The sequence below is a fragment of the Glycine max genome, chromosome 3 (genome assembly GCF_000004515.6).
Source record: "Glycine max cultivar Williams 82 chromosome 3, Glycine_max_v4.0, whole genome shotgun sequence".
NCBI lineage: Eukaryota > Viridiplantae > Streptophyta > Magnoliopsida > Fabales > Fabaceae > Glycine > Glycine max.
Window position 1 is genome coordinate 29,824,021 of NC_016090.4, and position 23,543 is coordinate 29,847,563.

Consider the following 23,543-nt stretch of genomic DNA (forward strand, 5'->3'; position numbering starts at 1 on the left):
AAAACAACAAACAAAAGCATTTGCATTCATTCCTGAGCAAAAATAAGCACTTGTTTACCAACATTGCAGTCGCTAAAGAGGCCAACCAACGCTGCAGGTCCATTCTCAAGGCCCTCACAATGCCTTCCACATACACAACCTTCCCTTCTCTAATATGAGTCTGGACAAACTCCAAGAATTTTGGATATAAATGATAGAAATCATTTACAAGGAGATCTTCCATTTTCACTCGCTTAAATATGAGATTTGCCAAATTTGTTACACCATCTAATTGAGTAGGATTGTACTGTGAGATCATTCCACACACAGGTATTCTGCCATGGACTCTCATGTTCAAGAGCACAGCATCGATTGTCTTGCCCCCAACATTCTCAAAGTAAATGTCAATGCCTTCTGGAAAGTACCTGATTTGTTAATTGATATTCACTGTCACTTGTGTGTATCATGTTACTATGTGTAGTGACTAAACTTTTAAAGGCGATAAACAATGCAAATGAAATTTTCCCTGCCACAAACTGTTAAATACCAACCTTTTCAAAGTAGCATTGAGGTCTAGTTCTTCTTTGTAGTTGAAAGCTTCATCAAATCCAAATTTATTCAAGAGATCCACCTTGGTGCAATAGATATACATTTAATGAGAGAACGATTGAGGGATTGGCTGAGCTGATTTTACAGAGATTTATTCATGATTTCAAAAACTATAAACAACTTTTGAAAATAGAAATCAAACATGGCCTACATATTTTTTGCTGGTCTCCAAATCTTAAACAGGATGGATTTCTGGCCTTTTTAATCATACCCTTTTCTAAGAAAACATGTTCCTATTCCAAAATTGATGAGAAGGTGCAAGTACTTTCGTTAGTCTCGGTTAAATTTCTGATCATAAACTCATTGTTTATTGGTAATATATTGGAAGAGTTGGAGTTCGATAGTTAGAGTAGTACTTTGCATATAAACAAGAACACAGATCCACCAAGTAATGCAAATTTCTGTATTATAATAAAACATCAGAGTGTAACTTTTGATTTATGGCATAAATCATAATATGCTCCTTTTTTCAAAAGAAAATTATGTACTTTAATTCTACCTACAATCTTGGAAAATCCCAAAATTATGAAGCATGTCTCAGTTTGCATTGTCAAGGGACTTCATAATCAAGAGAACAAATTCCCAAAGCTTGGAATTTTGAAAGAGTATTTCTGTAACATACATAGCCTAATTCAAACCCTCCTAGTGGAAAACACTTTGACCATTATTATTGTAAATACACTAATTCAAAATATATAGTACTTTAAACACCAGACGAAATATCAAAGGTACATAACATTTTATGCTAATTTATCATTTATGCAGGCACCTATGACATTAAAAATTTGAGAAATACCTTCTCTTTACTTCCAGCACTTCCAACAACATAACAACCAGTCCATTTAGCAAACTGCCCCACAAGTTGACTGATAAGAATAGATAAAAATGAAACAGATTTGAAAAGATAGAACAAAAATTTATAGATAATTTGAGATATTTTATTACACAGGTTTTCGAGAGCCTGTCTCTCCACAATTCAGATTCTTCCTAATTCCCCGAGTGCCTTGCCCATTCTGGTTTACTTCTATTTATTACATCTAATGGACACAACTATTATGAATGGTTGTGATTGTTCCCAAGGGTCATGCCCCCTTGATTCGCATCTCCTGACCTTGCACCCCTTGGGCGGATCATAATGGTTGGTTGTGACTGTTCCCAAGGGTCATGTCCCCTTGATTCACATCTTCTAACCTTGCACCCCTTGGGTGAATCGTAACTATTGGGTGGTTTACACCTTTTGGGTGGGTTGTAACTATTGGGTGGTTTGCACCCCTTGGGTGTTTGCGGGTGTACACCTTGGTGATGTGTGGCTTATGCTTATGCTTATCAATAGCCCCGCCTAAAAGACTCACCTTGTCCTCAAGGTGATAAGTTGGAAAAACCTCTTGTAATTTAGCCACAGAGTCCCAACTATTTTCACTAGGAGGGAGATTTTGCCATTGAATTAAAACTTTCACGTTGTCAGGTTGTAATTCATGAATATCTAAAATAGAATCTGGATAAGCTTGTAATTCCTGATCCTCAGATAACATAGGTGGTAAAGGTTGGGACTGGAACGAGTCACCAATGGCTTTCTTGAGGAGAGAGACATGAAAGACCGAATGAATTTTACTGTGAGATGGAAGATCCAACTTATAAGCAACAACAACCACGTTATTTAACACCTGGAAAGGACCATAAAACCGAGGGGAGAGTTTTTCATTAATCCTTTTAGCCGAGGATCTTTTCCTGTAAGGTTGTATCTTCAAGAACACCCAATCACCGACTGCATATTCTATGTCCCGACGGCGTTTGTTGGTATTTGCTTGCATGATATCTTGAGACTTCAACAAATTTTCTCTTAGAGTAGCCAATAATTCATCCCGAGCAATTGTTAGTTTATTGACTTCTTCAAGGCAGGAAGGAATGGTGGATCCCTTGAGAATGTGAGGGGGATCATGTCCATACAAAGCTTTGAAAGGAGATATCTTGCTTGAAGCGTTATAATTAGTGTTAAACAAAAATTCTGCTCATGGAAGACAAGAAGCCCATTTATTAGGCTTTGTTCCAGTTAAGCACCATAAATAAACTTCCAAGCATTGGTTGACAACTTTTGTCTGCCCGTCAATTTGGGGATGATATGCTGAACTGAACATAAGTTGTGTACCTGCTGCTGTAAAAAGGGCATTCCAGAAGTTGCTTAAAAATAAAGGGTCACGATCTGAAACAATGGAAGACGAAAATCCATGCAATCTTACAATTTCCTGTAGAAAAACTCCAACTACTTCGGTAGCGGTGAAAGGATGTCCTAATGGTATGAAGTGGGCATACTTAGTGAGTCGGTCAACCACCACCAGGATTGTATCCTTCCCCTTGGATTTGGGCAGTCCTCCAATAAAATCCATAGAAATATTTGTCCATACTTGAGTAGGAATGGGTAATGGCTATAGCAATCCTGCTAGAGACAAGTTGTCGCTTTTGTTTCTTTGACAGACTTTGCAAGCAGCAATGAAATTCTTGATATCGGTTTTCATGCCTTCCCAATACACTATACTTGCTATTCTTTTGTAAGTTCTGAAGATACCTGAATGTCCTCCTACCAATGATGAATGAAATTATTTCAAAATGATTGGAATCCGGGAGGAAGATTTGGATAGCACCAATTTCTCCTTGTAAAATAACTTTTGATCCCTCAAAGTATAGCCTATATGAGATGCGGGATCAATAATCAGGTCTTGCATGATTTTTTGTAACTTGCCATCTGGTTTGATCTCTTCTGTCCATTCCTTGAAATCTGGAATTTGTAAGACTGTCATGGCACAATAAGAACTTCTCCTGGAAAGGGCATCGGCAGTAGAATTTTCCTTCCCTGGCTTGTACTGTATTTCAAAATCATATCCTGCCAATTTGGAAATCCATTTGTATTGTTCCTCACTGAGCATCCTCTGTTCTGTCAAAAATTTCAAACTTTTTTGGTCAGTTTTGATGATAAAATGGTTTCCGAGTAAGTAGTGTTGCCATTTTTGGACCGCTTTCACTATTGCCATCAGTTCGCGATCATACACCGATTTCCTTTGGTTTCTTTTGGATATGGTAGTGCTCCAAAAGGCTAAGGGCCTTTCTTCTTGCATTAGAACCACTCCTAATCCAGTTCCACAAGCATCAGTTTCAACCATAAAAGGCTTTGAAAAGTCAGGTACTGTTAATGTAGGCGAACTGGTCATGGCTTGCTTAAGTTGTTTGAAGGCAATTTGTGCCTCTGGACTCCATTGGAAGGCATTTTTCTTCAACAGGTTGGTCAATGGCCTTGCTATTTTTCCATAATTATGAACAAACCTCCTATAATAGCCAGTAAGGCCTAAGAATCCCCTTAAGCTGGTGACATTCTTAGGCATAGGCCATAATGTCATTGCTTCCAACTTCAGAGGATCTACGGATACACCTCCAGCGGAAATAACATGTCCTAGATATTCCAAGTTTGCTTGGCCGAAGGAGCATTTCTTGTCGTTGATCTTTAATTCACTTTGTTGCAACAATGTCAATACATTTCGTAGGTGTTGCTTATGTTCTTCCATGGAAGGGCTATATATTAGGATATCATCAAAGAATACTAAAACGTATTTTTGAAGTACTGGCCTTAAAACTTCATTCGTTAATGATTGAAAAGAAGATGGTGTGTTAGTAAGTCCAAAGGGAAGTACCATAAATTCATAGTGGCCTTCATGTGTGCGGAAAGCGGTTTTTGCAATGTATCTTCCTTCATTCTGATTTGGTGGTATCCAGATCTTAAATCCAGCTTTGAAAATATGCTAGCCCCTCCTATCTCGTCCAACAACTCTTAAATTACTGGGATGGGAAATTTGTCGAGAATGGTGATTTTGTTCAAAGCTCTGTAATCTACACAAAATCGCCAATTGCTGTCTTTTTTTTTCTGACTAATATGACAAGACTGGAATAAGGACTCGTGGACGGTTGAAGATTCCTGCTTCTAACTTTTCAGCAACCAATTTTTCAATTTCTGCTTTCTGATAGTGAGGATACCTGTATGGTCTGATAGTTGCTATTTGGGCTCCTTCTTTAAGGTGAATGACATGGTCCTGACGTCGTTGCGGAGGAAGTCCTTTTGTAGGTTCAAAGATAGAGGGGAAATCATGTAGCACCTTTTTTTAATTTTGGTGGAATTGTATCCTTCTAATCTATCTTTGTTTGAATGTGGTGATAGTCGATAAGGAACCCTTTTCCCTGATGCAAAGCTTTCAACATAGATTTAAGTGAGACGTCTTTCTTTAAAAGTTCAGGTTCTCCCTTTATAATCACCTTTCTGCCATCAATCTTGAGGACCAACGTTTGTTCTTCAAAGTTAGCTCTAATCTCTCCTAAGCTTGCTAACCAATCCGTACCTAAAACCATATCTATGCCTTCGAGGCCAAACAAGAAGAATTGCTGCTGTACCGGTACTTCTTGCACTTTCAGGCGAACTTCTCTACATACTCCCTTGCATTTAATTTTGTGTCCATCTCCAACTTCTACCACGTATGACGGAGTGTCATCCACCTTTAATTGTAATTTTTCCACCAGTTCCTTGGAAATGAAGTTATGGGTGGCACCGCAATCTATCAATACTTTAACTTTGTGATCATCAATATTTCCCCAAACCTTTAAGGATTGTCGAGAAGTAAATCCCACAATACTATTCATGGATAATTGGGGTGTTTCTCCAATTTCTGGTTTGGGTTCCTTTTCGGAGTCTTCAGCATCATCTTTATCTGTTACTAACATTATTTGAAGTTGTTTATTTCTGCATACATGAGAGGTGCTCCATTTTTCGTTACAGCGGAAACATCCCCCTTTCTTCCTCTTCTCTTGAAGCTCTGCTTCGATTAATCGTTGAAATCCTTTGGGTCGGTTGCTGTTTTCTGGTGTGTTCACGGATGTACTGCTAGTGAAAGAATTAGAAGGGCCATTACTTTTTCCTCCACCTTTCTGACTCATACCATAAGTATCAGTCTTCGTATAGGATGGATTTCGGTAAGAGGTATTTATTGACTTTTGAAATTGAGTTTGAAGCAACATTTGGTCCCACCTTCCAAATTGCTCTATTCTTCTGCTCGGTCAGTAATGCCTTCTTGACCATGATTGATAAAGTGGGGGGTTCGTAGAGTTTGATTTCTGCCCCAATGTCTTCCTTCAATCTGTTCACAAAAATGTTCTTTAAATGTTTTTCACCAACATTTTTTAGCATTCCTGCAAACTTTTCGAATTTCTCAATGTACTCTTCCACCATTTCTTCTTGTTTAAGTGCAAGGAGGGCGAAAAAAGGGTTGAGAGTGGCTGAAGTTTGGAATCTTTCAAGAATGGAAACTTTGAAATCGCCCCATCCAATATCAGAATTGCAAGTCTCCCACCATTGGAACCAAGATAGTGCCTTTCCATCTAGCGCCACCATTATTGCTTGAATTTTCTCTTCTTCCAGTATATCTCTCATTTGAAAGAAGTGTTCCAATTTATTTATCCAACTATAAGCATCATATGTCCCATCATATATGGGGATTTCCAATTTTCTCCATCGTTCTATTTTTCCTTCACCGGCATGGTTTTTGGATGTCTCTTCTCTATTGATGGAACCTTTGGGTGTGCCATCATCTGAATGCTTGGACAAATTTTCCATCATGGCTTCTAGGCCCGCAAATCATGTTTTGAGTTGTTGTCGTTTTGCAACTTGATTTTGTCGGTCCGCCATTAACATCTCCAAAATTCTCTCCATTGTGTCTGGATTTTCAAAATTAAATCGAGCTGTCACCATTGTTGGAAACAAGCACCGGATCAGTGCTCTGATACCAACTTGATAAGAATAGGTAAAAATGGGACAGATTTGAAAAGATGAAACATAAATTTATAGATAATTTGAGATATTTTATTACACAGGTTTTCGAGAGCCTGTCTCTCCACAATTCAGATTCTTCCTAATTCCCCGAGTGCCTTGCCCATTCTGGTTTACTTCTATTATACTACATCTAATGGACACAACTATTCTGAATGGTTGTGAATGATCCCAAGGGTCATGCCCCCTTGATTTGCATCTCCTGACCTTGCACCCCTTGGGTGGATCATAATGGTTGGTTGTGACTGTTCCTAAGGGTCATGTCCCCTTGATTCACATTTTTTCGATTGGTTGTGACTGTTCTCAAGGGTCATGTCCCCTTTCGGTTGGTTGTGACTGTTCCCAAGGGTCATGTCCCCTTGATTCACATCTTCTGACCTTGCACCCTTTGGGTGGGTTGTAACTGTTGGGTGGTTTGCACCCCTTGGGTGTTTGCAGGTGAACACCTTGGTGATGTGTGGCTTATACTTATGCTTATCATTGACCAACTGCTCCAGAGGTAGCTGAAATGAAAACACTTTCCTTTCTTGGGAGAACCTACTTCAAAGAAACCGACATAAGCAGTCATCCAAGCCATACATGTGTTCAAAGAAGAAAATAACATGGATCATAAGCCATACCAAAAAGACAAAACTATGAGCCTAACATCCATAAGTTTGCTAAGATTTTTTGTGAATAAACAGAATGTATGCTAAAACAACAAATATAATATAGTACAATATAAATGCCATAACTAGAGGAGTTTATCACTTTATCATAGACATGACGGTAAAAGATATTAAAGGACTAGTATGCTATCTGTCCAAATGAATACAAAGGTCATTTAATTTTGATTTCCAATCCAAAGATGGTTAAGCAGATATTTTAATGAATAAGGTATAAAATAAGTCTCCTCGGTGCCAACAGGGATTGGACTTTTTTACGAAAAAAGGTAAAAATAAAAAACTATTTACATAAAAGGTGTAGTTTGAAAACTATTGGCAGGACATAGCAGATTTATTTTGACTTTTTACATTCGTTGTAATATAATTCATGTAAAACATCAATATCACCCATGTTTCCTAAATAGTTTTTAAACTACACCTTTTATGTGGATAGTTTCATATTTTTACCTATTTTCGAAAAAAAAGTTTAGGGATTTACACATATGGTCGAGTTCTCCCCTCACACTAGCTGTGACTTTAGTTCGAATCTCAAATCAGGCGATATGTAAATTCCACTATAAACCTTCGCTGAGGTTAGTGGTCTAGGCTTGTAAAAGGGTGTGCCTTTCACTAATCTATACTTCCATGCACCAAAAAAGTAAGTCTCTACTATGAAGACATACCAAGAATTCCACTATATCTTAATGATATAGACAAAGAAAGGAGCCATTTATCACATCAAGATCAGGCTTAGCTAAGAATCAATATAAGTTGAAATTGTTGAATACATACCAAGAATTTCAGTATAGTAGGAAAGTGAGACATCAGTGTGCTCAATTTTAAAAAGTATTTGAGTTGAGGAGACTAAGCTGTACTCTTCCCATTTAGTAATCCCCCACTCTAAATCATTCTTGTAATCTGGGTGTCCAGATTCTAGGACTTTAGACACACCATATCCTGTTAATGGCTGCGATTATTCAACACTTAGTGGCTACATTTATTTATGGTTAAAATGTACTTTTGGAAGGAAAAAAATGTATTTTCAATAATGCAAATTCCTTGATTGATTGCAATTTTGATCAAACTGTGTTATACAAACCATTGTAGTTTCACAAAACAGCAAAACCCTTTAAACCTCGGCGTTCTCATTTCTGTCTTTCTGATACTGAATTGTTTTAAAAAAATACAAAAGTTTATTTATTTTTCACCTGTTTGGGCCTATGAAAAATTGAAATGTTAAAATCATATTTTTCAATACACCATCCGCACAGTACAACAACACGAAAATATTAAAGAATTTAATTAGTGAAAATATTTCTTTATGCAATTCTTTAGAAATAATTAGGAATAAAGTTAAAATAATAAAATATTTTTGAAATTTTTAGTGAAAACAGAAAGGAAAAAAAACACATAAAAAACCTTCTTGAACCAAATAAACCCGTATAATCAAGACAGCACAGAAACTATAAAATAGTAGTTGGCAAACACTTGTCTTGATGCATTTTCATGTGAGACACTTAGGTCTGTTAGGTATAGTGAAAAGAAATGAAGATAACGCACATTAAAATAAAAGTTTTGAATTAAAGTAGAAGATGAAAGTGTAAATCTAACATTATTTTACTGTTTATTTATATTTTTTTCCGCTCTCTTTTCCCTCAAAAGAACGAATCCTAGTATGCAGAGAACGAAATCGGGGTATTGAGTTACTCTAGAAAGTAAAGTTACTCTTTTTAATATTTTTTATACATTAAATATCATTAAGCCAATCATTTAATATTTTGATAATATATAAATCAACATATCAGAAGTCGCTAAATATATAATAAAATGTCATGAATAAATTGTGTATAAAATGTGAATATGTGAATGTTATTCGATCCTTAATCGTCATATATATTATATAATTATTTTATTATAATTATTTTATTGACTTTTATAATTATTATTTTCAAAGTTATATCTAATATTTTTTATTAGTTGAGAATGTAAATTTTGTTTACATTAAATAAAACAAAAAATAGATATGTTGCAAGAACTAAACAAAATAAGAATAACCAAAATAAAAAGAAATTACTATGGCTATTATACATTTTTATTTTTTTTATTTTTGTCTTTTTATTTTTTAGTCTTTCTAATATTGTTTTTTTGGCTTCTGTTCTTGTAAAAGAAATTTTTTATAACTATTTAAAATAATAATTTTATAAATGTCAAAACATAAAAAACTAATATATTAAGAATAAAAAATATATTTAAGTAAAATAATAATAGGGTTTATTAATTTTTTGGTTCCTAATTCTTTTTAAATTTTTTTATTTTAGTTCCTAATCTAAATTTGACTGCATCAAAGTACTTGAACTTTTTCTCTCATTTTAGTCCTTATTATTAAGTAAGAGAGTTAATCATTAATCAGGTTAGAATGTTAATTAATGAGTAATGATTTAATAGTGACATTGATAATTCCATGATAGACAACCAAGGTAAACTATTTTTTTATAAGGGATTAAAAATTTAATTTTTTTTAACAAAAATTACACATAATTATATTATCAAACTTTTCAATAACATAACAATTTACTTGGTTGTTAACAAATTTTAACATCATCATTGTTACTTAACAAAAAAAAATAAAAGTGATAACGGAAAAGTTCAAATACTTAGTCAAAATTTAGTTTAGGAGCTAAAATTACAAATTTGAAAATAATAATAATAATAATAATAATAATTTTCATGACTTACAAAGCCAGGGGTGCAGGCTCCTAATTTTGCGTCAGTAGTGTCCTTGGTCATGATAGGTCGCATGTATGGATCACAAGACAAATAGATAGAGATTTTTTAGCAGAACCTCGTTAGAATCTTTAGGAAGCTTTAAAGTTATGACACTTTCAACAACGTTCATGTCTGATTCTTTGGGAAAACCAGTGGCATAGTCCCTTAGAAGCCCTTGCTTGTTCCTCACTTGTGTCATCCTAGTTACTCAACTGGGTTGTTGAGTCTTAATTCAGTTCAATTTATAGACAAAAGGATAAGCCAACTTCATGTACCATAAAATTAACAGAAAAATTAATTAAAACTTAAAAAGTTATCTAGAGGAAAGTTGATAATAAGTAGTTAGAAGTTAAAACATTAACTTATTAAATGTTCAGTAAAATTAATGTTAAAATAATTAAAAAGTATAACATGACAAAAAATAAATTCATAATTTATTTAAAAAAGATAATTATGAAATTTGTTAAATATATTAAAGATAAAAATGTAAGAAAAAAAAACTAGAAAGTAAAAACTAGTATTTTAAAAAATATTATTGCAAGTAGTGTTTAAAAAATGACTACTAAAAAAATATATTCATCCAATAATTAATTAAATAAATTTTTTAACTAATAAAAAAATTTAAAAATTAACTGAATTCTCCTGTGGAATAAAATCTAAACGGTAAAAGTGGTCCCAAACTGAAAATGACAATAGCAATAATAACTTTGCCCATTTATAGGAAAATAATAATAACAAAAACGTTGTCCACAAAAAATAAAAATAAGTTGTCCCCGAGTCTTCTTTTCTTCCTATATCTGCTCTTGCTAACATGTTTTTTTGCTTCTTATTTTGTCTTACAATAATTATACTGAGATTACAATCTATAACTTTATGTACTATTCCAACCATCACCACTAGGCTTAATTTAATTTAATAAAGGGTAGGGCATTAATTAGTGGGTGGTTATTTCACACTGTTTGAATAACTAATGGTATGCTTAAATGAAAAGAAAAAAAAAATAAAGAGAAAAAGAATGATGCATTTTCTTCTATTTAGTTACTCAACTGGGTTGTTGAGTCTCAATTTCAATTTATAGACACGAGAATCAACTAAATCGTCAAAGTAATCCCAAACTGCAAATGACAATAGCAATAATAAGTAACCATGATTTTGTTTTTTTATATTAACAAATATTGATTGTTATTTTAAAAAAAAAAATGTTAACCGAGATATTAAAATTCATGATTTTTTTTCTTCTTCTTTCTTCAATTATTTAGACCATCTCATAACTCCTAACGTGATTTTTATTTCATTATTTATTTCATACTATATATTCCGAAGTATATATAGTATACCTTTGTTATTTCCTTATAATATATTATTTCAATGTGAACAATCGTGAATCGTGTCCACCCGCGGATCTACATGGTGGATAATGAAAACAATTACTCTCACAAAGAAAATTATTTTACTTGAATATATTGAATAAATATTTCTTTTACCCATAAAAAATAAACCTTGCTTCATAAGATAATTTTTTAATAAAATAAATGTAAATAATTATAAAATATAAAAGAGAGAATAAATTGATACTAATTTTATTCATTTTATCCTTTTAAATGTTATTATTTTTAATTTTTATTATCATTTTTAATAAAATTTATATAATTTTTTGTTTGAGAAAATATTAAACTATTTTTTATTCCCACTGAAAAATAATTTTGGATCCGAGACGGTGTCAAAGATGATTTATATTTTTTTTATCAGTGAAAGTCGAAATTAAATGTTAAAATATTTATAATAATTTATCCATTTTATTCCATTAATTAAATTGTATCGATTAATTTTGTTAGGGTGATAAATATAAAAAATCTCAGGTCAGTTATAAAAAAAGAAAAAAAAAGTTGCCGTCATGTGCTTGTGTATGTGATTACGATGCTGTCGGTGTAATCATCGTGAGCCACATGTTTTTAGTGTTTTTACATAGGTATTCTTCGAATTTCATGTGGAGTCCACGCCATGTGTTACATCACTGCCTCTTCCAAACACATTGGAAAAGAAATTTTGACTGAGAAATCATTCCTTACATTTTCTTTCTTCTTCAAATCAATTAAAACATAGAAGGCGATGAGGTTGAAGACAATAAAAAGAAAGAAACGAAAAAAACTAAATGCAATTTATAATAAATTCTATTTGCATACAGAGAATGATAAAGATTCAATTAAGTCGGCAAATTTGTATTTTGTTATCACTTTAGCTTGCTAAAACTTTTGGTTTTTATGCCCGACAATTTTATTATCAGTAAATTTGTATTTTTGTTTGGTACAATTCCAAAATTTAATATAATCCCATCTCTCTTTTCTCTTCGTTTTTCTCATGTTGCATTGTACCTTCTCGTCGTTGTCACTATCCCTTTTCATTTGTCTTTGTATCACTAACATGTAAAAATATACATATATTAATTTAAACATGCAAATCAATTTAAATAACATATTCGGATCAAACAACAGAAATTAAAAATATTACGAGCGTACCTCCGGCCATTGCAAATCGAACGCGAAACGGCACACACACAAATCTGAAAGGCAGTTTTGTTCTTCCAGACATTTACTCACTCTGAATAGATGATGTATTTTTCTGAATAGAGAAGTGAGTTTGGTGATACAAAACTGAGAGCACCTCATCCTATTTATAGAGTCTGTCCATCACAGAGCTCTCAACTTGTTATCAGAACGTGAGATAGGAAGTTATCAGTACGTGAGATAAGAAGTTATTAGTGCGTGAGATAAAGGATGGGTACGTGATTTGTTACTGAAGGTGGTTGCAAATATATTTGCAAAGATATGGGTTGAATGTGGATGAAAAATGGACCAGATTCAGAAATAACTAAATTTTCCAAAATAATAAAATATAAAAAGAACGTGGAACGTGAATGCAATGTGGGCTTCCAACATTCTCCCACTTGGTCCATTTAACTCAACATCAACCATAACAAGAAACATAATATATGAGTCATGGCGATAGGTCCTCTGATGATGAGTAGTATCTTCCATGTACCACAATATATCAAGTCTCTCAACACTAGCTCTCAACTTAATGAATAAACCATATGTTTATTCTATATCTAAACCGAATGATTTTTCTCGAAATAAATAAATATGTGCACAAAACCATATGAGAAAATATTTAACTGAATAAGAGTTTCATTGAAAATAACAAATGTACGTACAATGAAATTACATCATGGAACCAAGTCCCATTCGTACTACATGATCCTTAAAATTCTTTGGTGGCATGCCTTTAGTAAGGATCAGCAATCATCAACTCAGTGTCGACGTGTTCAATGATCACTTTCTTTTCTTTAACACGTTCTCTTATGGCTAAGTACTTAATGTCGATGTGCTTACTTCAACTTTCACTTTTGTTATTTTTAGCCATAAACACCGCAACAAAGTTGTCACAATACAACTTTAACGGCCTAGAAATAGAGTCCACAACTCTAAGGCCAGATATGAAACTCTTCAACCATACACCATGCGAGGTAGCCTCAAAACAAAAAACGAACTCAGCCTCCATAGTGGAAGTAGCAATCAAGGTTTGTTTGGCACTTCTCCAAGATACAGCTCCACTGGCTAACATAAAAATATAACCAGATGTTGATCTTCGTGAATCAACGCAACCAGCAAAGTCTGAGTCGGAGTAGCCAATCACTTCCAAACAATCAGTTTGTCTGTACATGAGCATGTAATCCTTTGTTCCTTGAAGATATCTCATCACTTTCTTTGCAGCTTTCCAGTGGTCAATACCTGGATTACTTTGATATCTTCCCAAGACTCCAACAGCGAATGCAATATCAGGTCTAGTGCAAACCTGGGCATACATAAGGCTTCCAACTGCTGAAGCATATGGAATATTTTTCATGTGTTCCCGCTCAAAATCATTTTTGGGGCATTGACTCAAAGCAAGTTTGTCACCCTTCACAATGGGAGCTACACTTGGTGAACAATCTTTCATATTAAATCTCTCTAAAACTTTGTTGATATAGGTTTCTTGAGACAAGCCTAAAATGCCTCGAGATCTTTCTCTATGGATCTTTATGCCTATGACATAAGATGTCTCTCCCATATCCTTCATATCAAAGTTCTTTGAGAGAAATTGTTTCACCTCATATAGCATACCCTTATCATTAGTCGCAAGCAGAATATCATCTACGCATAATACAAGGAAACAAATCTTACTCCCACTGACCTTCTAGTATATACAGTGATCCATGACATTCTCTTCAAAGCTGAATGAAGAAATGACCTCATGAAATTTTAAATACCACTCGCGGGAGGCTTGTTTCAATCCATAGATGGACTTATTAAGATTGCAGACTAAGTGCTCACCAACACTAGATAAGAATCCCTCAGGTTGTTTCATGTAAACCTCTTCTTCTAGATCACCATTCAGGAACGTCGTTTTCACATCCATTTGATGTAGCTCAAGATCAAAATGAGCTACTAATGCCAAAATTACTCGAAGAGAGTCTGTCTTAGATACAGGGGAAAAGGTCTCTCTGTAATCGATTCCTTCTCTTTGAGTGAATCCTTTAGCAACAAGTCTTGCCTTATGTCTCTCAATGTTGCCTTCTGAGTCTTTCTTTGTTTTGAAGACCCATCTACATCTGATGGCTTTTACACCAACAGGCAACTCAACGAGATCCCAAACTTGGTTAGATGCCATAGAATCCATCTCATCCCTCATAGCATTATACCATAAATTTGATTCCTTAGAACTCATGGCTTGTGAAAATGTCTCAGGATCATTTTCGACTCCAATGTTGTAGTCTAATTCTTGTAGGTACACTACATAATCACTAGGAATTGCTGTCTTTTTTACTCTAGTAGATCTTCTTAATGTTGTTTGGTCATCTTGCTGAGGAACTTGTTCAACTGGTTCTTCACCAGTTTGTTCAATATCATCATGTTGTTCCTCACAAACAACTCGATCTACATGATCACTTTCAACAGCTTGTGGAACTTCAATCACTGGTTGCCTAACACCCATTTTAACTTGAGGGGTGGGAATGACTACCAACCTATTACTTGTCCCAGAAGGTTCAGCTTCATAGTGATCCATTTCAGAAGAAATGTTCCGAAATTGATCACTCCCACTGATCAAGTCATTTTCAAGAAACTTTGCATTCCTTGATTCCACAATCCTAGTGTTGTGGGATGGACAATAGAACCTATACCCTTTAGACCTTTCAGCATATCCAATGAAATACCCAGTAATAGTCTTAGGGTCTAGTTTCTTCTCTTGTGGATTATAAATTCTTACTTCAGACGGGCATCCCCAAACGCGTATATGTCGCAAACTTGGTTTCCAACCCTTGAATAACTCAAAAGGTGTCTTTGAGATAGCCTTGGTTGGAACTCGATTTAAGATATACGCAGCCGTCTTAAGAGCATCAATCCACAAAAATTGAGGAAGCTTTACATTACTCCTCATGCTTCTCACCATGTCTAATAAGGTTCGATTTCTTCGTTCTGCCACACCATTCTGATCCGGAGAACCAGGCATAGAGTATTGGGCAACAATCCCATGTTCTTGAAGAAATTTCGCAAATGAACCTGGTGCTTGTCCATCCTCTGTGTATCTACCATAGTACTCCCCACCTCTATCTAATCTCACGATCTTAATTTGTTTTCCACATTGTTTCTCAACTTCAGCCTTAAAAACTTTAAAGGCACCTAAAGCTTCATTCTTCGAATGAAGTAAGTAGAGATACATATATCGTGAATAATCATCTATAAAGGTTATGAAGTATTTCGGACTATTTGCATCCATGTCTGGACAACATATGTCTGTATGTATGATTTCTAATAAATTAGAACTCCTCTTTGCACCCTTTTTAGACTTGTTAGTTTGCTTACCCTTAATGCAATCTACACAAGTCTCAAAATCAGCGAAATCCAAAGTACTAAGTACTCCTTCATTTACTAATCGCATGATTCTCTCAATAGAGATATGTTCTAATCTCCGGTGCCACAACATAGAGGATTCTTCATTCACAATACATCGTTTTAACCCAACAGAAACATGCATAGAAGTAGCGTCATTTTTCAATTCAATCGAATAAAGACCATCAACCAATTGACCACAACCAATAATTTCAGATTTATTTAGTAAATTAAAACCAAAGTCTGTAAAATTAAAATAAAATCCCAAAGGTGCAAGTTTAGAAACAAAAATTAAGTTTTTATAGAAACTAGGAACATAAAAAACTTTCTCCAAATATAATTTAAAGCCACTACTTAAAACTAAGACGCACATTCCAATGGCCTCTACATGCGAGCTCATCTTACTCCCTGAGTAGATGCACTGCTCACTTCCCACTGGCTTCCTTAGGCTTTCCATACCTTGCAAGGTATTAGAAACATGGATTGTAGAACCAGAGTCAATCCACCATGTATTATGATTCACATTAATCATATTAGATCCATAACAAACGAAAGTCAATGGTGTACCTTTCTTCTCAAACCAACTTTTAAATTTGGGGCAGTCCTTCTTCATGTGTCCTTTCTTTTTACAGAAGAAACACTTTGACTCCTTTTTAATTGTTGGTTGATTCGGAATCCTTCCTTTATTGGTGCCTACAGACTTCTTCCTATCCTTTCCAGAAGTAGAAGTAGTCAAATTTACCTTCTCACCCTCTTTCATTATCAATCTCTCCTCTTCTTGAACACACATGGTCATCAATTCATTAATAGACCATTTATCCTTATGTGTGTTGTATGAGATTTTGAAGGGTGTATACTGTTGAGGTAGGGTGCACAAAATGAAATATACCAGGAAGGATTCAGACATGGTAACTTCCAGGGTTTTCAACTGTGCCACTATGTCCCTTAAGCGCATGATATGTTCACGCACACCCCTCGTTCCAGTAAGCTTAATTGAAGAGAATTGCATAATGAGTGTGCTAGTAAGCGACTTCTCAGAGGTTGTAAACTGTTCATCAATGGCTTTCAACAGATCTCTGACCTTATCATGCTAGTCAACTGAACCCCGGATACTAGATGATATGTTGGTTTTTATGAACATAACGGAGAGACGATTAGATCTTTCCCACTTTTCATAAAGATCAACAACATCAAGTTCGCTAGTTTCAGTAATAGTCGGTGGCTCATCCTTCCTTATAGCATAGTCGATATCCATCTAGCCCAAATGAAGGAGAACTCTTTCCTGCCAAACCTTATAATTATCACCTTTCAAAATGGGAAGGTCACAAGAAATATTCATAGATTGTGAAACTGCAAACAAACACACATGCTCATTAAGAAAATTTGAGACTAAACAAATGCCATGTTTTGCCAATGCAAATCATGTCTCAATATATGAATCTAGTGACACAAAACTTGCCTGTGGGCTAAAGTCATACTCAATTAGATTCATCATGCAACTTTATGATAAAACTATTAAATCATGTTCTTTTCCTTAATTCCTGTGGGTAAATTAAGAAATATAATTTAATATTTTATCCTAATTAATCATACAAATATAACAAAATTCCTGTGGGTAGATTTCATCACATTACATATGATTAATCACAATTAATATTTCTAATGTGATTATAAATTTAGCATATAATTTTACTCAATTAAAGATGTTGTGGCTATTCTCTAATTTAATAAAATTATATTAATCACTTAACATTAAAAAATAATCCTTGCATAAACATACTTAATAATGCAAATGTGCTCAATATTGAATCATAAAAATTACATGTATACCAATTCAAAATAACATTGCACGTATATTCATTCAACATGTAATAAACTTTAAAGGATTAAATCCAATTAATACCAGTATTTAACATAATATTGCATGTTCAGCATAACATAGAGACACACAATTTTAAACAGTCTGTGCATAAATGATTTATCCTTCAGAAGTTATAAATATACGTGAACTGCACTTGATAAACTATTAAATTGCAGTAGCCTAGTGGCAAAGGGAGTCATTTCATGCTTGCAGGGCAAGGGTTCAAAACAGCACACAACATTTTCGCGTTCCTTTTAATTAATTAAAAACGAAAACAAGGAAGGAAAAACTTCCACTGAGATTTGAACCCAGAACAGAGAGGTAATATACATCGCATCTACCACTGGACCAACTCATGCTTTGTTTAATATCGTTAATTTAAAATGTACATTAACAATTCCAAGACAGTAAACAAAACCCACAAGACTTCGTCTTCAACCTCCAGCGGGGGTAAAAAAAAAAGTTATTATTACCTCGATTTAGAAAAGCCCACATCATTATATGTATTTTAGACACCCAAAAATACATTTTAAATCATAGAAAAATTAGAAAACTTATATCATTCCTAATTTTAATGTTATTTTGAATTAAGGAGGCTTAAAACATAACCCCCATATACTCTAAAAATAAACTCCGCATAATAGGTACGACCCAATAATCAAGACAGAGGTACAAATAGGCTCTGATACCAAATGTAAAAATATACATATACTGATCTAAACATGCAAATCAATTTAAATAGTATATTCAGATCAAACAACGGAAATTAAAAATATTACGAGCGTACCTCCAGCCATTGCAAATCGAACGCGAAGTGGCACACACACGAACCTGGAAGGCAGTTTTGTTCTTCCAGACCCTTACTCACTTTGAATAGATGATGTATTTTTCTGAATAGAGAAGTGGGTTTGGTGATACAAAACTGAGAGCACCCCATCCTATTTATAGAGTCTGTCTATCACAGAGCTCTCAACTTGTTATCAGAACGTGAGATAGGAAGTTATCAGTACGTGAGATAAGAAGTTATCTGTACGTGAGATAAAGGATGGGTACGTGATTTGTTACTGAAGGTGGTTGCAAATATATTTGTAAAGATATGGGTTGAATGTGGATGAAAAATGGACCAGATTCATAAATAACTAAATTTTCCAAAATAATAAAATATAAAAAGAACGTGGAACGTGAATGCAACGTGGACTTCCAACATGACATAGTCTCATCATCCTTCAAATTAGAGATTCTGAATAACAGTTTCATAATTCTAAATTAAAGAATCGGAAATACATTTATATTTTGGGTTATTCAATTTAAAGTATATTTGTATGTATTATAGATTGAGCAATCCATAATACATACAATTATATTTCGAATTAAGTAATTTTGAGTAATTAAAAAAACAAATGATTTTAGAGTACTCAATCACAAACACATTTTTATTATTACATATTTAATTATTCATAATACATAATTACTAATTGAATAATTCATAATACAAATACATTTCGAATATGTAATCCATAATTATGAAACCATAACTCCAATTCCTAAATTTGAAGGTGAGGAGGTTGTATGGGCAATGTAGAGGCGCAAAGGAAAGGACTAGTGGTGGCAATAAGAAGCTACTATGCGGTGAAGAGGGAGATAGAGAGAAGATGAGAGTAAGTAAGGGGAGAAGGATAAAATAAGGACTTTAAAATTTTTGGGATGCACCAAGTAAAATATGAGATGCATAGAGAAATTTCCTTTAAGGCACCCTATTTTTTGCTTGGTGCACCTCCTAAATTTATAAAGTCCTCATCTTATCCTTCTCACCTCACTCACTTTCTTCTTCTCTCCATCTTTCTTATAATTATGGGCAACACCATCACCAAAAGGAGCATGTCCATGACCATCACACACCACCCGAGATTGTTCTCGACAATGTTATTGGCTTCACATAGAATGATGCTGCCAGACTGGTAGCTGTGACGGAAGAGCATGAGGTGGTTGACCTTTGACTTGAGTCCGAAGAGCTTGGTGAGATAGTGGTTGAGGTTGGAAACAACAAGAAGTGATATGTATCACAGATTAAGTAATCTATAATACAAATGTAATATCTATAATGCATACAAATGCTTTATGGATTAAGTAATCCACAATACCTTATATTACAAATTATTTAATCCATAATATATACAAATGAAAACAAAATCATTATAGAACACTATCAATCACCATTAAGATTATTGTTATATTTATGTATAACAATAGTAATGATAAAAGGATTTGATTGGGAAAAAAAATAATACAAGTATTGTATATTGTATATGAAGCAAATTTATTGTTAAAATTATGCTAATAATTTTCTTAATAGTAATTATACATTAATATATAATCTTTTAGTATAATGTTTATATGAATTAATGACTTTCACTTTGTTAGCATTTGATGAAGGAAAACTTATCCAAATAATCTAGTTCCATTTGTAAAATTTTAAGGATTTTCTAGATTAACAATTATAGGAAATCAATAGGATTTTGAAACATATGATTCTCACAAATAATAAATGAACAATGCATATCTTTCTCCATAGTGAGACTTATCTCCAGTCACTAATTACACTTTCAACATCGGTTATTTAGGGCATTCTACATCAACTCTAAAATCGATGTTGAAAGTGACGATGTTGAATGTATCATCGTTAACATCGGTTTTCAAAAACCGATGTTAACATAAATATGATAACATCGGTTTTCTAAATAACTAATGTTAAACACAAAGAACTACAACAAAAAAAGTGTATGCATGATGAAAGTTGACATCGGTTTTGTAGTAAAACCGATGTTAATGTTATATATTAACATCGATTCTTTAGAAGACCCGATGTTAATTTAATATATTAACATTGGTTTTCTACGAAAACTGATGTTAATATATGACATTAACATCGGTTTCAGTAGAAAACCGATGTCAACGTTGATGATGCATATACTTATTTGTTGTACGTCTTTGTATATAACATTGGCTATTCATAGAAAACCGATGTTAATGTACCACTTTAACATCGATTATTTATAGATAACCGATGTTAACATTTGTACATTAACATCAGTTATGTATAGATAATCGATGTTAACTTATGTACATTAACATTGGTTATTTATAAATAACCGATGCTAATATATAAACGTTAACATCGGTTATGTACGAATAACCGATGTTAATGTACAAAAGTTAACATCGGTTTTGTGTATGACCGATGTTAAGGTTCATGCCGACATCAGTTTTTGTAAATAATCAATGTTGTTTACCATATTAACATCGGTTTTTGTTAATAATCGATGTTGTTTTCAAGTATTTTTATATATATATACTTTCTGTTTTTACAGTAAACCCAAAATTGTACCTGTCAAATGCAATTTCAAGCCCAATTCACAGCAAATAAACATTTTATTCTGCTTTGAAGTAGTTTTAATGATAATAAACATCAAACAATTGATTTATCATAAAGAACAATCATCAAATGAATTCAATGTTCATATTACATAGAAAATGTCAAAAATGTTAAACCAAAGTAAACTAAAGCTAAAGATAATGTCCCTAAATCCTAGGCCTGATCTCTAACTCGGAGATAAAACTGTGTCCACTGGATCCGCAATGCCTTTAATCTCTTTGGCTCCAATGGTCTAGGATCGTTAAAATACTGCATGATGTAATAAATCATAATAAGTTAATAATGTAATACAAATTATAAATAAATCGATTTTGTTTGAAATAAACTTACCACTTTCCAATTATTCCTAAAAGTTCCTAAAATGATGGTGGACATCCAGTGCATCACATAGTAGCCGCACTCAGTACTTCCTTTTTGTCTCCCCACACTAAATACATAATGAAATTTGGATATTAATTAAACAACTAGTGTACAGACACATAAAGAAATATATATAAGTGGAAGTTTTATGTAAATGACGTACCTTGACAACAATCCACCTAGCAGGAGCCTTTGATTTAGGCTGTGGAGCATCATCAAGACCTTTTAAAGCACTGTTCCAGATGAGTAACGATTAAAAATTGGTGTTGTATGTTGAGGTATTTCAATGCAAATGTATTGAAAAGAACACTAACCTATTAATAATCCCCTTAAGGTAGTTGTCTGGCCTGTTATGCAATGAACAAAACCAGACAACTAGGTGTTCCTTGGGCAAGATGACCACCATCTGCCAGTGTCTGCTGCAGTGGAACCTAAAATGGGTTAGTACATTAGTAAACATTGATTAAATTCAGTTATTTTGTGACTTACCCATTTAGGTAGGCTCCAAGATAGACATCACGTTGTGAACTCTGCATCCAACTATTTATGTAACTTTCAGACTCAAACTGCGATTGCCCAGACCTCTGAATGGACTGTGGCTCGAGGAATCCATAAATATCAGAATTCCCCGCTCGCATACATGTTTCAGTGAGATGCCTGTTTATGTTAAGTCAAAGTTAAATATTTATGAATTGAAAGCAATAACTTAGGTAATTAAAAGTAATATAAAATGACTTACAGAATCCACAACTGTAACACTGATATGCTGAGACATTGACCACCGTGTGCAATTTCGGAGAGGTCTTCGTGCTTTATGTAGAGGCGGAAATCTGAATTAAAGACCCCGAACACGGTGGCATCCCATCTAACCTGATAAGGCCTCAAGAAAAGCCCTGGGATGGTCAATGTCATTAGATAAAGCGGATCATCGACCTCCGGATCGGGCTTTGGAGGTGGTTTTGCCAGAGACACAGCTACCTGTTCATGAAACAAAGTTAAATAGCCTAATTTGAGGCACGCTTAATGAATTAATTTAAAAAGAAGAAACATATAGTAAGGACAATAAGTACCTACTGTGATAAAGACTTGACCAGATGTGTCGGCCAAGCAAGGAAGGTGTGAAGTGTCTGCCCCACTAAGGAAACCTCATCAGTGGGTACAGGAACTAGAGCATATGCATTTGTAACCTCCTCCACACTCACCTTTACTTGGCCAGACAACAAATAAGTGTTATGAACAACAGTGGATCCCTCATAAACTCTCCCCATGGCAACCAGGCGGACAGGATCTGCTTCTATGTACAAGCCGCACCTGTCAGAGTCACCCGTCTCGGGATCGTTTCCTGAGGGATCAACACAACTCCCCTTTGTGCTCACTCGAGGACCGAAGGGACCAACCAAAGGGTCAGGAGGCACTGCAAGTCCCTGAGATTGCATCTGCGACTGAAGCTGGGACTGCATCTGGCTGAAGGATGCCATGACCTGCCGCGTCACTCTCTCTATGATGGACTCCTCTAGTTGGTGCCTAATTTGTTGGGTCAACTGCTGCAATTCTTCAGGAGGTAGGGAGGAAGAGTTGCGGGATGTCCGTGGAGCCGATCCAAAGTATTTCTTGATGGTGACACCGGCTCCAGCAGCACGGACACGTCTAGGGTGCTCTGGACGTCCAATAGCAGCGGCGAGAACATCCTGACGTCCATGGGGGACGAAGGATCCCTGTGTGGCCTGCTCCTCAAAGGAATCCAGCACAGAAAACACACAGTGGTACATGACATTCACAAAATATTGAAATATAATTGTAATGGTTAGTTGAAAATGACTTACAATCTTCTCAGCGATTTCCTTTGCGGCCTCAGTCGTCAATCTGGTGATGGTGGTGAGACACTTAATTACCTGAAAGCTGCTGGTGATGGAAACTGAACTAGCCAGGGAGAATGGTAAAAGTTTCCTTGGCCCTTAGCCGTTTATTGAGTTAATTAGGAGAATTAGGCAGTGGAGATTAAGTAGGGAAGGGAAGGAGGAAAGGGAAAAGTTGCTGCTTAGATATCTTGTTTGTTAAACTTGTGCTAAGGGCAAACTGCCTTAACGTTTCTGTAGTACTAGTA

The 23,543-nt window shown here is 34.5% G+C and overlaps 1 pseudogene; it reads right to left on the minus strand.

The window, feature by feature from the left end:
* Nucleotides 1–26: 26 nt before the first annotated feature.
* LOC100811276 (2-alkenal reductase (NADP(+)-dependent)-like) lies at nucleotides 27–10,057 on the minus strand (annotated as a pseudogene).
* Between the last annotated feature and the right edge of the window lie 13,486 nt (nucleotides 10,058–23,543).